Source organism: Rosa chinensis, chromosome 7 (genome assembly GCF_002994745.2).
Source record: "Rosa chinensis cultivar Old Blush chromosome 7, RchiOBHm-V2, whole genome shotgun sequence".
NCBI classification, from domain to species: domain Eukaryota; kingdom Viridiplantae; phylum Streptophyta; class Magnoliopsida; order Rosales; family Rosaceae; genus Rosa; species Rosa chinensis.
In genome coordinates this window covers 47499532-47516763 of record NC_037094.1, presented here as the reverse complement: position 1 = coordinate 47516763, position 17232 = coordinate 47499532, and the positions used below count along the sequence as shown (strand labels likewise).

General features: G+C 40.4%; 1 pseudogene; it reads left to right on the top strand.

Moving 5' to 3' along the window:
• Positions 1-14555: 14555 nt before the first annotated feature.
• Positions 14556-16636, top strand: LOC112175565 (annotated as a pseudogene).
• Positions 16637-17232: the final 596 nt, after the last annotated feature.

Genomic DNA, 17232 nt, shown 5'->3' with positions numbered 1-17232 from the left:
CAATTTTAAATTTGACTTTTTTCTTAATCAATATTTTTTTTAAATTTTGTGGGTTAGAACTATGACATTAATATATATATATATATATATATATATGTATATATACACACCATATTAATTCTACATCAAATACACATATATAAATTTCTGTACGAATTATATATATACATATATAATATAATTATATATATATATGTTTGTGAATATATATATATATTTATACACACAAACACATTTGTATATAATTTTTTTTGACGAATTATATATATATATATATATTTCACAAACATATATATATATAATTATATATATAACGAAAAAAGAAAAAAAAATTAAAATAATATATTTTATTTTTAGATGAAACCAAAATAATTTAGAGCCATTAGATTTTGGAATGATAAGATAGTCTTTTTACTCAAGAATTACACGGCATGATTTGACAAATAGGTGATGTGTGTAGGTGACATGGCATGACACCTAGGATTGAGGCCACAAATCTTAGGCCTCATTGAGGCCACAAATCATTTTCCAATTGCAAATCAGGCCCCTTTATTGTTTTGCTTAACAAATAGCAAAAGTGTCTTTAAATCATTATGTAAATACCATTTGTACAAGTTAATACGAAACGAGAAAAGAAAACAAGCCATTCATCTGGAAGGCTGATCACTATGTAGACAGAAACAACTAGCATAGAGGAAACTTAGAATCAGTAAACTGGATTGTTATATGTATCATCTTTACCAAAAGGAGTGCTTCATGTTGTCATGTATTCTTTCGAAACGTTTTGTGGATTTCTGGAGGTAAGGATTTATCACGTCTATGAAGAAATTTCTGAAACAGTAAAGTAATAGTCCTGGAAATCCTCCCGGTTGGTTGTTTGACTCGTACGCGCAGTCGAACTTTTGAATTTTCAAACTTTTGGCAACTTTAGTTTGAATTGGAATAAAGTTTTAGCAACTTTAGATCATCCCCAACATCATATTGTAGAGATGAACGAAGAAGATTATGGGAAAGTTGAGATGGGGGTGAAGGAGCTTGGACTATGGTTAACTTGGACACAATGACTATCATTAGCCCCATGACTAATTTCTTCATACTTGAACAGATCCCATTTGGGACTCTACAACCATGTGTAATTTGGCTACGATTCAATCAGACCACATAGAAGACATGAGAGTTTTTAGTTTTCATATATGTAGTATACATTGTATCACCTATAGTGGCTGAAGAATTGTGAATACACATTATTCAGCTTCTGGTCAAGAGATGACAAAATGCTCTATTTTACGATGTACACTATTGTAAGTACTCACTTGAAATTTCTTTCTAACTTGGCTAATTTCAAGCGAGTAAAATGCCAAATTATCCCTTGAAATTCCTTTCTAACTTTACTCACTGCATAACAAAATGCGCTGTCTTACACTATTCTATCCTAAGCTAGTTTTTACTATACAGGTATGGCCTAGTGGTTGCTAACTTACTACAACTTAAAAGGTTGACACTTGAAAGGAAAACCAGCTGAATTGCCCCTTAATTTCTCCCATGTTTTCCAATTCGCCTCCTAACTTTCACTCTTTTTTTTTATTTTAAATTTCTGGCGATTGGCCTCCTATCGTCAATTTGAGGTCAATTTTTCTATAACTCTATTGAGGGAAAGAATCCCGTGTGATTAGGAATGGAATAATTGTAATATCCTGGATTAGGATTGTAGTTATTCTAATATCCTAGATTGATAGTCTGAGTTGTATTACCATACTGATTCCCTAGAATTGTGGATCGAGTATTAGCATAGTGTGTATAAGTTGTAGACAACTGCATTGAAGAATATATAATAGAATTACTTCCTTCACCACATTGTTTTCTTTATGGTATCAAAGCATACCGACTCTGAGGCATAATCTGAAAACAAGAAAACCAAAACCAATTCCTCAATGGCAGGAGATGACGTTTTGAAGATAGAGCAGAACAAGAATTCAACCTCTGCTTCACAGAGAAACCCCGAATCATGGGAGAACCCAAATCACCCTCTGTTTCTCCATCATTCAGATCAACCTGGAGCAGTTCTTGTGTCACAACCACTGATGGAAGATAATTACAACACATGGGTCCAGTCTATGAGCATGGCCCTAACTATCAAGAATAAGAAAGGCTTCATTGATGGGACTCTCAAGAGACCAACACACAATCCTGACGAGCAGCAACAATGGGATCGATGCAATACCCTTGTCAAGACTTGGCTACTTGGGGCAATGTCAAAGGAAATCTCAAACAGCGTTATTCACTGCAAAGAAGCGAGAGGTATGTGGACTGAGCTTTAGGAGCGGTTCTCTCACACGAATACAGTTCAACTATTTAATATAGAGAATGCTATTCATGACTGCAAACAAGGTGCCAATTCAGTTACAGCATTTTTCACAAAACTTAAAAGTCTTTGGGATGAAAAGGATGCCCTTTGTACTTTTCCACCATGCCAATGTGAAGTGGCTGCTGAAGTCAAAACCTATCTAGAAACATAGAAGACTATGAAGTTTCTGATGGGACTTGGTGAGAGCTATGCAGCCATTCGCAGTAATGTAATTGGAATGGATCCACTTCCAAATGTAAACAAGGCTTATGCCATGGCCTTGCGTCATGAGAAACAGGCAGAGGTCTCTAATGGGAAGACAGCTGCACCACCTGAAGCGTCCGCCTTCTCTGTGACTAAGTTCCATCGTGCTCCTAATTCAACAGAAGGAGAGAAGAAATGTGAAAAGTGCAACATGACAAATCATAGCACGAAAAATTGCAGGTCACATCTCAAATGCACCTATTGTAATGGCAAAGGACATACCTACGAATATTGTCGTAGGAGGAAAAATGCAATGGAAGGAGGGCAACGAGCAAGGGTCAACCATGCAGCTTCTTCAAGTGACAACAAAGAGGGAATGACAACCTTTCCCTTTTCCCAAGAGGAGTGTAATCAAATGCTTGGTCTTCTAAGCAAATTTAAGACCGTTGCTAGCAACCAAGATGAGTATCACCAAATGCTAGGAGCCTTGAACAAGCCTAACTCATCTGCAGTCAACCTTGTTGGTAATGTTCCTAATTATGAGGAACTTTCAGGTAAAAGCTTTAGTGTTTCTCATGCTAATAATGGACCAACCTGGATATTAGATAGTGGTGCAAGCGACCATATCGTTTGCCATTCTCATTTTCTTACATCACTCAAGCCTGTTCATAATCGTCTTGTAAAATTACCTGATGGAAAATCTGCTCCTGTCACTCACATTGGGACTGTTGTTTTTTCCCAACATTTCATCCTCCATAATGTTCTTTGTGTACCATTATTTTACCTGAATCTCATCTCTGTAAGCAAACTTGCATTCGATTCCTTTTATATCACCATTTTCCTTAGACAAGTTTGCTTCATACAGGACCTACGATCGGGGAAGACGATTGGGACGGGAACTGAGAGTGAAGGACTTTACTGCCTTAATCTACCACAAAAGGGAGCATGTAATATGGTGCACAGCAAACCTCAAAATTTGTGGCACCGCAGACTAGGGCACCCCTCCAGCAAAGTATTTCCATTATTTCCTTTCCTTGCAAATAAAACTTGCGATGCAAGTACTTGTTCTGTTTGTCCTGTGGCCAAACTAACCAGACAACCTTTTCCATTAAGTGTTACATTGAGTGAATCTTGTTTTGATCTCATACATGTTGATATCTGGGGTGGCTATCATGTCCCAACATTTTCTGGTGCACAATACTTTTTAACTATTGTTGATGATCACTCTAGAAGCACATGGGTCTATCTAATGAAACACAAGTCAGATACACGCACTCTTCTTGTACACTTTGTTCATTTAGCCGAAAATCAATTTGGGAAAAGAGTGAAGGTTATTAGGAGTGACAATGGGCCTGAGTTTAAACTCACAAAATTTTACTCCTCCAAGGGCATTTTGCATTAAACTAGTTGCATCAACACGCCACAATAAAATGGTGTTGTTGAGCGCAAACATAGACACTTGCTAAATATGGCTCGAGCGCTGCTCTTCCAAGCAAATTTACCTAAGCCCTTTTGGGGAGAAGCTATCCTCACTGCTGCATATTTAATTAACAGAACACCAACCCCACTTCTTCAAGGCAAATCACCTTTTGAAAAACTTTTTCACAAAGAGCCAACCTATTCACATTTACGAGTTTTTGGGTGTCGGTGTTTTGTGTCAACTCATCCTCTTCGTCCTTCCAAGTTTGATCCTAGATCCACTGAGTGTATATTCATTGGATACCCACATGGGCAAAAGGGGTACAAAGTTTACAACTTGGTCAGTAAGAAAATTCTTGTATCCAGAGACGTGATTTTCTTTGAAGATGACTTTCCTTTTCAAAACAATTCTCCACGATTTTCTCCTTCCCATCCTATCCATAATAATCCCTCACATCTCTCACCGATTTTTCCTTCTTCGGGTCCCTCACCACCATTTGACTCTGACATTATTCCCACAAATCTTCTACCTAATCCCTCAAATCTCTCTCCACCACATTATGAGATTTTCCCTTCTTCGGGTCCCTCCCATTCCTCTCCTCCACACTCTGCGTCACATGGCCCCTCATCACCATGTGAATCTGTCACTCTCCTCCCTAATCTCTCACCTATTACTCATCACAAATCCTCCTCTTCTGTTGACATGAATCGCACGGTCTCACCTCTTCCACAAGATCACGTCCTTGTTCCATCACCAGATAATATTCTTCAAAACCCATCTTCATTCCCACACAGTACAGAAGCTTCCCATTCCAATACCTCACCACCACCTCCACGCCACTCTTCTCGTCCAACCAAGCCTTCCACCAAGTTGCAGGACTTCCATATTGAGGCGGCTCTTCCCTCACGTACTGTCCCGTCGTCTTCTTCGAACGAGGTCACGACTCCTTCCTCAGGTACCATTCATCCTCTCTCCACTGTCCTTGCTTATGATAAGCTTTCCCCTGTTCACAAAGCCTTCACTGTCAAGCTTACTATGCAGCGAGAACCCACTTCTTTTTCACAGGCTGTTCAATAACCAAAATGGCGAGAGGCCATGCAGAATGAGATTAAAGCCCTTACAGAAAATCAAACATGGAGTTTGGTCCCTCTCCCGGCTCACAAGAAACCTATTGGATGTAAATGGGTGTACAAAATCACATACAATCCTGATGGCACAGTTGAGAGATATAAAGCACGCCTCGTTGCTAAAGGGTTTAGTCAAGTTGAGGGTGTTGACTATAGAGAAACCTTCGCTCCAGTTGCTAAGCGAACTACAGTCCGTGTTCTGTTAAGTCTTGCAGCTCTACGAGGTTAGCATCTCCATCAATTAGATGTCAACAACGCTTTCCTGAATGGCGATCTCTATGAAGATGTCTACATGCAACTTCCACCTGGTTTCGGACGAAAGGGGGAGTCTCGTGTCTGTAAACTTCATAAGTCCTTATACGGCTTGAAGCAAGCCTCAAGACAATGGTTTTTGAAGCTCTCTACAGCCCTCAAGTTTGCCGGTTTTCAACAGTCTTGGTCAGATTATTCTCTCTTTGTCCGAAACACATCAGGTCATTTCACAGCCTTGTTAGTTTATGTGGATGCTGTTATTTTGGCAGGAAGCAGTTTGAAAGCCATCATAGAGACTAAAGAGTTTCTTTCGAAGCAATTTAAACTCAAGGACATGGGGCAGCTTCGATACTTTCTTGGAATAGAGGTAGCAAGATCTAAACAAGGGATTGCCTTGTGTCAAAGAAAATATGCTCTGGAAATTCTTGAAGATACTGGATTCTTGGGGGCCAAGCCTTCACGATTCCCACTTGAACAAAATCTAGTTCTTACACAAGGAGACGGAAGCTTATTGAAGGATCTAGCATAGTACCGAAGGCTAGTAGGGAGGCTCATCTATCTCACCATTACAAGGCCTGATCTTGTGTATCTTGTTCATATCTTGAGTCAATACATGGGCACACCAAGGCAGCCCCATCTTGAGGCAGCTCATAGGGTGCTGAGATATATTAAACAAACACCAGGACAAGGCATACTCCTGCCTTCGACGGGAACATTAGAGCTTAAGGCATATTGTGATGCAGATTGGGCTCGATGTAAAGATACAAGGAGGTCCACAACCGGTTACTGTATTTTTCTTGGACAAGTGCCCATTTCATGGAAAACCAAGAAGCAAAGCACAGTGTCAAGATCAAGTGCAGAAGCAGAATATCGATCCATGGCCACCACTTGCTGTGAAGTAACGTGGCTGAGAAACATACTCAAGGATCTGAATGTTGGACATACACAACCGGCCAAGCTATTCTGTGATAACCAAGCTGCTATCCACATCGCTTCCAATCCTGTGTTCCACGAGCGTACAAAACACATTGAAATAGATTGTCATGTTGTGCGTGAGAAGGTGCAAAGAGGACTGATCAAGACAATGCACATCCAAACCAAGGAGCAACCCGCTGACTTGTTTACCAAACCGTTGAGCTCAAACCAGTTTACTATGCTACTGAGCAAGTTGAGAGTGATCAACATACACTCCAACTTGAGGGGGAGTATTGAGGGAAAGAATCCCGTGTGATTAGGAATGGAATAATTGTAATATCCTGGATTAGGATTGTAGTTATTCTGATATCCTAGATTGATAGTCTGAGTTGTATTACCATACTGATTCCCTAGAATTGTGGATCGAGTATTAGCATAGTGTGTATAAGTTGTAGACAACTGCATTGAAGAATATATAATAGAATTACTTCCTTCACCACATTGTTTTCTTTAAACTCAATCCAAATTTCTTGTCAAGCTCAAGTGCTTGACTGACATGCTAGACATTTCAATGCAGTTTGGTGTTTTTCACACCTAAGAAGTTACTTGGACAAATTTCATTCTAGTCATGTGAGTTGAGTTTTATTATATTTGGATGAAATTATAGAAAAATTGATTGGGAATGGGGGGAAATCGGTAAAAATTGAGAAAATTAGAGTCTCATTTATCGAAATTGAAAAGTCCAGAGTAAATTGATAGACATATTAGAAGTCAAGGAATAATTACTCACTTAAAATTACTTTTTAACTTTATACGAGTACTTGCTTATAGGTTTAGGTTCTACATAAACTTTGTTTTTGATGAGAAGGTGTACATGCAACACTAACCACTATTTAGCTTCTATGTTGAGTAGTTCTTCAGTACGGTCACCGTGTCATGTGTGTGGTACGACAAGTCAATCAGGGGTGAGTGGGAGACGCTTTTAAAATTTTACATAAAAATTATAGGGGCAATATGGGCCTAGAATTTTGATATGTAGTTGGCTTGTCGATACATGCATGGATTAATTTTGTTAAGCTTTGAATAAAAAGAGAGAAACCCAAGATAGAAAATATACAATACCTTCAAGAACATCCGATAAAATTAGAACGAAAGAAAATGTATACACCCACATTGACCACCCAAACTTCAACCAACACACGTACCATTGTCTTTACTATACAAAATTTTCATACTATATTGAATTTATCATATCAAAATATGAGAATATTAGGAGAGACTCTAATGAGACTCTAAAATTAGAATTCTATGACAAATATTCAAATTGGTAGTTAGATAAGTGATTTAAATTTTAGTTGAAAATATTAATAATAACATGGGTATGAGTATGAGCTTTCTAATTTGCCTAGATTCCAAACCTCATTATTTATCAAAAAGAAGTAATTGTTTAAGGATATCTCTATTTGTGTTTGGTCCAAACTCTAGGTTACTTGACCTAGTGGTAATAGGGTTCAATTAGAAGAATCTAGATATTCTCTTTCCTTGTATGATTCTAACTCTATGCATTGTAATCCTCTATATAAAGAGGCCCTATTATCAATGAGAATACACAGCAAATTTCTCTCAATTTCTGATTCCCTAAAACACGTTATCAGCACGAAGCCCTAACCCTGAAATCCTAAATTCGTAGCCTTCAAATCCCAGAAACCACCGCTGCCCACCTTGAAGATCTCAACTCCAGCAGTCTAGAACCGGCGGCCCCACCCCCAGAATCGGCTGGCAAACCATTGAACCGGCCACCTGAAGTAGCAAAAGTCCCTCTGCCAGGTTCAAAGCATTCCTCACCACCTTCTGCAGCCATACTCGACCACCTGCAGCGTCTCCACCCCAGAAACCTGGAACCGGAAATTTCACCACCGGAACCGGCCAAAATTCAACCGAACCAGCCACCGGCGTCTTCCTGACCTGAACCGGCAGAAAGAAAGAAAGAAAAAAAAAGGAGGAGATCCTGTGTAGCCCACCTACTGCAGCCCAAGCCCACCTGTTGCAGCCCACAGTTGAGCCCACGTGCATCAGCCAAGCCGCCAAACCGCTCTGCCACATCAACATTGGATCTGCCACGTCAACGCCGACCTGCCATGTCAGCACCCCTGGTCAACGTCGGTCAACACTTTTCCGGCCACTTTCCAGCGACTTTTTCGGCCACTTTTCTGGCGACATTTTTCCGGCCAACTTTTCGGTCAAGTTTTCCGGCCATCTTTTTAAGGTAATTTTTCTAAAAGTTCCCGTTTTTGAAGTTTTTTTTTTAAATTTCTTCTTCTTTTCTCGGGGACTTCCAACATCCCTTCTTCTACCCCTGTTTCTTCTTTATAGGGGAGATCAAAAGCCGAATTATGGGGGTTCGTGCTCACGCCAAGCTTGGAGCTTGTAGAGTCCTCCAAACTTAGAGTTTGTTGAGAAGAAAACGATTGACCACATACATCGTTGTTTCGATCTAATCCAAAGCCCCTCTTGGAATCCGATTTTCTTGGAAGCGACTACACTCAGAAAATCCCTAATTTCTTGAAAGCGACTACGCTTAGAAATTTAATAGCTTTTCGTGGTAGCCTTTTTTCGCTCTGAAACTAACCCTAATCTTGTGTTGTTTTTCAGGATGAGTTACCTGAACAAGCTGAACTTTGTTCTACTAGAGACAACTGGCGTAGGATACCATAGGTGGGTCCGAGATGTGCGCCAACATCTTAAGGCTGATGGACTTCTGGAAGCCATCCAAGAGCCTAGTCAGAACGTGCTCTCCATTGAGCAAGCTACTGCTTTTGAAGCAAAACAAGCTAAAGCCATAATTCTCATGACAAGGCACATGAATGACGCGCTCCAAAATGAATACCTCAATGAGGAAGACCCAAGAAAGCTATGGGTAGAACTTGAGCAGCGATTTGGCAACGTTCGTGACTCCCTGCTTTCTGATTTAGAAGTGCGATAACATAGCCTCCGCTTTTGTGATTTCAAGTCTGTGCTTGATTATAACTCGGAAGCTCTTCGTATCAAGTCTCTGATGGAGTTTTGTGGCCAAACCATAACTGATACGATGTTGATCGAAAAGACTCTCTCTACCTTCCCCGTCTCTATACTGATGATTTCAAAGAATTATCGGATTGATGTAAATGCAGGACGTATCACAAGGTTTCATGAGCTTATTGGCGCCATGAACGTAGCTGAAAAGCACGATAATATTCTTGTGAAGAACTATAATGCTAGACCCGTGGGAACTAAGCCTATTCTGGAGTCTAACTATAGTCGCGCCCCCAATGGAGGACGCAAGGAGCGAAACCCTAAGAGTAAGGACAATTCTGGACATTCTTGTCCATATGTTCACCCTAAAGAGGAAGGAAATCGCCAAGAGAGGCATGCACGGAACCGTGGAGGTCAACGTGTGAAGAGAGAGAGAGGCGGAGCCTCCGACCATGGTGGTAACACCACCAAGAGCATAGGTCATCCAAATCGCACCCCTATGGCGCCTCGATCAAGGGAGCCTGACCATAATGATGTTTGTTTTCGATGTGGATCAACTGAACATTAGGCCAAAACATGTACCGCACCCCAGAATGTTGCAAACACATACAAGACGTATCGTGAAGCAAGGGAAGCAAATTACATGGAACAAGAAGATCAAGATGGCGATCTAGATCTAAGGGTGGAAGACTACAAGGATCAAGACCCAGAAACTGGCGATTTTGATTAAGTCTTTTTATTTTCCAAGAGATGTAGGCGATTGCCATATTACTTTTTATTGGATTAGATTTTCTTTGATCAAAGAAACAATGATGTACTCCGTTGGCTTATGAATACAATTTCGAGTTCTTTTCATTATGACTCAATTTTGATTCTGAGCATATTACTTTGTGACTACGATGACTGGGCCATCAATATTAATTCAAGGACATGGAATAGCCCAAGTTCCACTTGCCAAATGGCTCCTTGACTACAGTTGTCACAGAAACTCTCTACGCTCTTAGGGAAAATCGTACCCTATGAATAGCCAACGAATTCCATGAGAAAATGCATGTAGAGAACGGAAATGTGTTCCTTTGCATCACCTCTAATGATTGCGAACAAAGACGCATCTTAGAAAAGTTTATGTGTCTCTCTAGTGGATTCTATGTCACTATTCGAGCTATTAATACAATAAAGTTATGAGAGAAGATCTCTTGGATTTAGACACATATTGGCTTTGTCACGACAGGATAGATCATCCTAGTCATGATATGATGATCCGTCTACAAAAGACTTCACATGGACATCATTTTTTTCGAGCGAAATGAAGCATGAATCAAAAGTTGATTTCTAGACTAAGTGTGACCGACACAGCTGCCTAGAGCACTGCCTCCGTCCACCACCAGCCTAGGGCAGGCGCAGTCCCTATCCATGACGCCGTGGATGGCGTCCATCATGGTGATGGCACCCCAGGTGATGCTGCAATCACCAACTTGCTTCAAATAGCGTTTTAGACGCTCAGGCCTAACCACAATACTCAATGGTTGCTTCTAAGGCCTCTTGCTCGTTTTACAAAGCCCGTTCCTTAGGGAAACTAGGACTGAGACCGTCCTATGCAAAGGATATAACAATACTCATTCTGTTCTTATAAAGAATCCTTAGGGATTTTGTGGATTGATTCAACCAACTTGCGGACGCTTAAATGTTTCATGATGTTGGTTGACACGCAAACACGCTAGTCACGTGTTGTGCCATTGTCCACCTATAAATGCTACTTATGCTACACTCCTAGCACATATCATATGACAACGGGCTTACTCCCCAGATCATCCTATTCAGTCAATTGGATTTGACTATGCTAGAGAGTTTACATCAAAAGACTTTCGATGGATATTGCAATGGGCTTGATGTTGGACATCACATTTCCCTGTACACACCCAATTGGTCTCGCGGGAACGACTATGATGGTAGTCCGAGCATTGGTAATGCGCACCAATCTTCTTACATCCGCTTGGGGTGATGCAATATCTCATGCAGCTATGCTAATTCGCCTACGACCTACCGCCACTCAATGTACCTTTGCGTTACAGCTAGTGACTGGGTACACGTATTTTGTACTTACGAACATTTGAGTGAGCCATTTATGTGCCAATTGCGCCGCCACAGCGCTCTACGATGGGTCCTTACAGACGAATGGGCAACTACGTTGGATTTAAGACTCCAACAATCGTCCGCCACTTAATGCCCTTGCAAGGCGATCTCTTTACCGCTAGATTTGCAGGTTGTCACTTTGATGAGATAGTCTTCCCGTCGTTCGGGGGAGATAAGAAAACAGATGTTCAACAGGAACGATAGGAATTGTCGTGGTCTGTCCCCACTATGTCTCATCTTGATCCCTATTAAAGTGACGAGATCACACAAATATGCTGCAAACATGCCTGCAAGGAAGGACGTCCCTACGAGAGGACGTAGCGCCACCCTACACGGAGGTACGCATGTCGCCAACGCCAAAGAAAATGGCACTCTGGTGTTACAGGCCATGGCCCCAGTTAGGATGCGTGGGAGGCCCGTGGGTTCGAAGGATACTTTGGCACATTCCAATCCTTTGATCATCAAGACTCAAAATTCATCTCATGAGTATCTTTCGGGTTATGGTTATCGTTGGGGGACGCCTTAACGTCAGAACCTATTCCTGAGAATATAGAGCTCTATGAAACTTACACTAGTGTACATGAGACGTGGGATAGAAACTCCATCATAATTGATGATGTAGTTGCGCATTTCATTGTGCGTGAGTTTGTAGAGTCCAATGATATCGAACCACGCTCCATTGATGAGAATGCCAACGTAGAGAGTTTTGGCATAAATGGAAAGATGCGATCCAGGTTAAGATGGATTCTCTAATGAAGAGGAAGGTTTTCGAGCTAGTGATGCCAACACCTCCTAACATAAAACCTATTGAATAATAGGTCTTCATTAGAAAGCGTAATGAGAAAAAGAAATGGCAATCTTGCCTTATGGCGCAAGGCTTCTCACAAAACGCCCTGGAATCGACTACGATGAGACATATTCTCTCGTAATGGATGTCATTGCACCCCACTACCTTGTCAGTTTGGTAGTTTCCTAATAACTGAACATGCAGCTTACAAATGTGGTCACTACGTATCTCTATAGGGATCTAGATACGGAATATACATGAAGTTTCATGGCGAACTTCATTTACCCAAGTCAAGAGGTTCTAGACCACGGAGCGCGTTTACAATAAGGTTTAAACGCTCACTAAAGTGACTACTTGATTGGGAAGGGATATGCCCACGCGTTTCTATGACAAGTTTCGGATTCTATCGCGGTTCATATTGGACATGATCTTCATTAGAAGCCCTTAAAGAGTTAAGGGAAACCGCTGAACACTTGAAATCTGAGTTTGAGATGAAGAATTTTGGGAGAACACGATTATGTCTCGGTTTGGAACTTGAGCATCGTGTCGATAGATGCTTAGGCATTTTGACAAGGTCAAGCCTTCAAGCACCCCCATGATCATCCGTAGTCTTGATCCTGAAAAGGATCCTATTCGTCGAAAAGATGATGACGAAGATGTGCTAGAGGCAGAAGTGCCTTACTTAGTACAATAGGCGCATTATTGTACTTATCCCAATGCACAAGACCGGACATCTCATATGTTGTGAACTTGTTAGCAAGATATAGCTCTGCGCCAACATGACGCCATTGGATTGGTGTAAAAGATATCTTTTGATACTTGAGATGTATGAGTGATATGGGCTTGTTTTATCCCTACAGAGAGATGATGGATTCAGACCCATCACACACCAGGTACGCCGCCAACACTGGCCTGCGTCCACTATCCCCATTCCAAAACGACATGTGTTTTGGAAGGTTTTGCTGATGTTGGGTATCTCTCTGACCCACACAATGGTCATTCCCAATCCAGTCAAGTGTTCACCATGGGAAAAGACCGTGACATCTTGGAGGTCTACAAAATAGACTATAATTGCTATATCTTCGAACAATGCAGAGATCATTGCTCTTCATGAAGTGGTTCGTGAATGAATATGGATTGGATTCATAATTACGCAAGTTCGAACAATTGTGGTTTGAAGTCTACCACAGATGAGCCTACGAGCATTTAGGATAATGCTGCTTGTTTTGAACAAATGAGGCAAGGCTACATCAAAAGCAATAACACCAAGCATAATCAGCAACAACAGACTCTCCTCGAGATCAAAGTGAACTAGGTTCGATCTGAGGACAGTGAGGCAGACTTATTTACTAAGTCATTGCCCAAATCCACATTCGAGAAACATGTGGCAAGAATTGACTTGCAGAAATTATCTGAACTCCCATGATCGTTGTCATCAGGGGAGGCGCAAACATCAGGGGGAGATGTCTACATGTTCACCTCGAAACGTGAAGGGTGTGTTGTGCTCTTTTTCCCCTTCGACCGAGGTTATTTTTGTCCCACTGGGTTTTTGTTACTCGGCAAGGTTTTTAACGAGGCAACGAGAGAAGCACCGTGTTTGGATAACACAAGGGGGAGTGTTTAAGGATATCTCTATTTGTGTTTGGTCCAAACTCTAGGTTACTTGACCTAGTGGTAATAGGGTTCAATTAGAAGAATCTAGAGATTCTCTTTCCTTGTATGATTCTAACTCTATGCATTGTAATCCTCTATATAAAGAGGCCCTATTATCAATGAGAATACACAGCAAATTTCTCTCAATTTCTGATTCCCTAAAACAGTAATTTGTTTGTTAAAAAAAAAAAGTAAGCAGAAAAAAAAAGAAGGTCGTAGCAGACTTTGTTTACTACTTGGCAAAATCAGATTCACTGTTGTGCACAGTGTCAAGTCAAATGAAACCCAACTGTATCATGGTATCAGATTATTAAAATTCTCATGCTCAGACTAATAAAATACAGAACTAACCAGAGGACCTCATGAGTCAAATTTTCCGATGTTTATGAGTATCTTGGGAGTTAGTTGCATGTGTCTAATAAGCTGTTTGGTCTGCTGGAACCTATTGCAAAGAAAGTAGGATGAAATTTAACTTGAAGAGGACAAACAGCTGTGTAGACAAACACTAACATTTGCTTGACAGAGTTTGAGAACTTTGATACATTGATTACCATTTGACTGTTTGCTTTGGAAGTAATTTTATGGTATAATGATTGTGACGGTTAAAATGGGTATTGATTCCTGTGCTGTATTGATGTTTTCCTCAATTGGAAGATGGGTTTAATGTTAGCTGAAAATCTAGTTTACACACTTATGATAGCATTGTGCCTTCTTGTGTAGGTTGGTCTCTGAAATTGTTCGTTTGTTGAACTTGAAAGTTAGAAAATAAGGGGTTTTACGTCTCTTTCAGATGGAAGTAGGCTCTCTTAACAGTGAGCAAGTACAGGACCCCGACTGCAATGAGATTGCAACTGATGGAGATGGTGTTTTGACAGAATTGGATGCTGAAAATCGTGTCCCAGAAGGAAAAAAGGAATTTGTGGCACCTGCTACTGGAATGGAGTTTGAGTCGTATGAGGATGCTTATAATTATTACAATTGCTACGCTAAGGAAGTGGGGTTTCGTGTTAGAGTGAAGAATTCATGGTTTAAGAGGAACAGTAAAGAGAATTATGGTGCTGTTCTTTGTTGCAGCAGTCAAGGTTTCAAAAGAATTAAAGATGTGAACCGTTTGAGAAAGGAAACAAGAACTGGCTGTCCTGCAATGTTAAGGATGAGGTTAGTGGACTCCAAAAGGTGGAGGGTACTTGAAGTTGTGCTTGAACATAACCACTTAATAGGTACAAAGATGTACAAATCAATGAAAAAGATCGGAAGTGGAACAAAGAGGAAGTCACAGTCAAGTTTAGATGCAGAAAAGCGAACAATTAAGCTGTACCGAGCACTTGTGATAGATTCAGGAGGTAATGGACCCTCAAATTCGAATGCAACAGAAGCCAGGAATGAAATTCCCAATCAGTTGAACCTCCAAAAAGGTGACACACAAGCAATTTATAATTACCTTTGTCGTATGCAGTTGACAAATCCGAATTTCTTTTACTTGATGGACATCAATGACGATGGGCGTTTGAGAAATGTGTTTTGGATTGATGCTAGGTCAAGGGCAGCATGCAGTTATTTTGGTGATGTGATATATATTGACAACACATACTTGGCAAATAAATTTGAGATCCCACTTGTGGCATTAATGGGGATAAATCAGATAATCACCATGGTCAAGCAGTGTTGCTTGGTTGTGCTTTGCTTGCTGGGGAGACGGCAGAGTCTTATATTTGGTTGTTCAAAGCTTGGCTTACATGTGTGTCAGGACGTTCTCCGCAAACAATTATCACTGACAGGTGCAATGTTTTGCAGAGTGCAATTGTTAAGGTGTTTTCCTAGCTGTCATCATCGTTTTGGTTATCTGTCCTTGATCATTAAAAAAGTTCCAGAAAAGTTGGGTGGATCGCGCAATTATGATGCAATTAGGAAGGCACTGCTTAAAGCAGTTTATGAAACTCTGAAGGTGATTGAATTTGAAGCAGCATGGGGATTCATGATTCATCATTTTGGAGTTAGCGATCATGAGTGGCTTCGATCTTTGTATGACGACCAATTTAGGTGGGCTCCATTTTACTTGAAAGAGACCTCTTTTGCTGGAATGTAGGCTGCACGTCCAGGTGAAAACTTGAGTCCATTTTTTGACAAATTCGTACACAAGCAAACTCCACTGAAAGAATTTCTGGATAAGTATGAATTGGCTCTACAGAAGAAGCATAAGGAAGAAGCTCTTGCAGATTGAGTCAAGAAGCTCAAGTCCCATGTTGAAAACAAGATGTTCTTTTGAGTTGCAGCTTTCAAAATTTTACACTAGAGACATATTCAAAAAATTCCAATTTGAAGTGGAGGAGATGTATTCTTGTTTTAGCACTACACAGTTGCACATTGATGGGCCAATCGTAATATTCTTGGTCAAGGAGCGTGTTGTGGCAGATGGGAATCGGCGAGAGATAAGAGATTATGAAGTTCTGTACAACAGAACAGCAGGTGAGGTTTGTTGTATCTGCAGTTGCTTTAACTTCCACGGGTATCTATGCTGGCATGCTTTGTGTGTCCTTAATTTTAATGGAGTGGAGGAGATCCCTTCCAAGTACATTCTGTCACGATGGAAAAAGGATTACAAGCGTTTATATATTCTGGATCATGGTTCCAATAATGTTGATGTTACTGACCGTATGCAGTGGTTCAGTCAGTTGTATAGAAGTGCCTTGCAAATTGTAGAGGAAGGTGTGATCTCTCTTGACCATTACCATGTAGCATTGCAAGCATTTGAAGAGTCTTTGAAAAGGGTTCACGAGATAGAAGACTGAAAACTTGTAATGTTAATGTTAAGGCTTTTGTAATTATTAGCTGTAGTGTCATCACTTTGCTCTTCTGTTCACATCCCTTGTTAAGGTTACTTTAGTCTGTTTTTCCTGCACAATGTCAATATCATACATACGAATTGGCAATTGACGTCTTCTGCCAAGACAAATTTAATGAAAAACACTACTGGAATGATATTAGGCCTGACATAAATTTGTCAAACGAAGTTTTTAGTTGCTTGGAAGCTAAGCTCACCATTGCGCAACAACTTTTGATCCAATCAATCACTTCAATCGCTCAACAACATTCAACATCATTCAAATTGCTTTCGGCCTCTTTTGGGATTACTTCATTTAAAAAAAAGGAGAAATGCTCATACACCCCAAATCTACCAATATACTTCTCATACACTCCACAAACTTATTTTTATTCTGAAAGACACAAACCTTTTCTCTTTTTCTTCTCACCTACCCATCTTATCAACTTTTATACCATTAGTACCCCTCCTTCCTCTCTCTCTCTCTCTCTCTCTCTCTCTCTGATCTTTGCATGTTTATGAATAGTTTTTTTAATTTTTTTAATTTTTTTTTTATACTTTTGA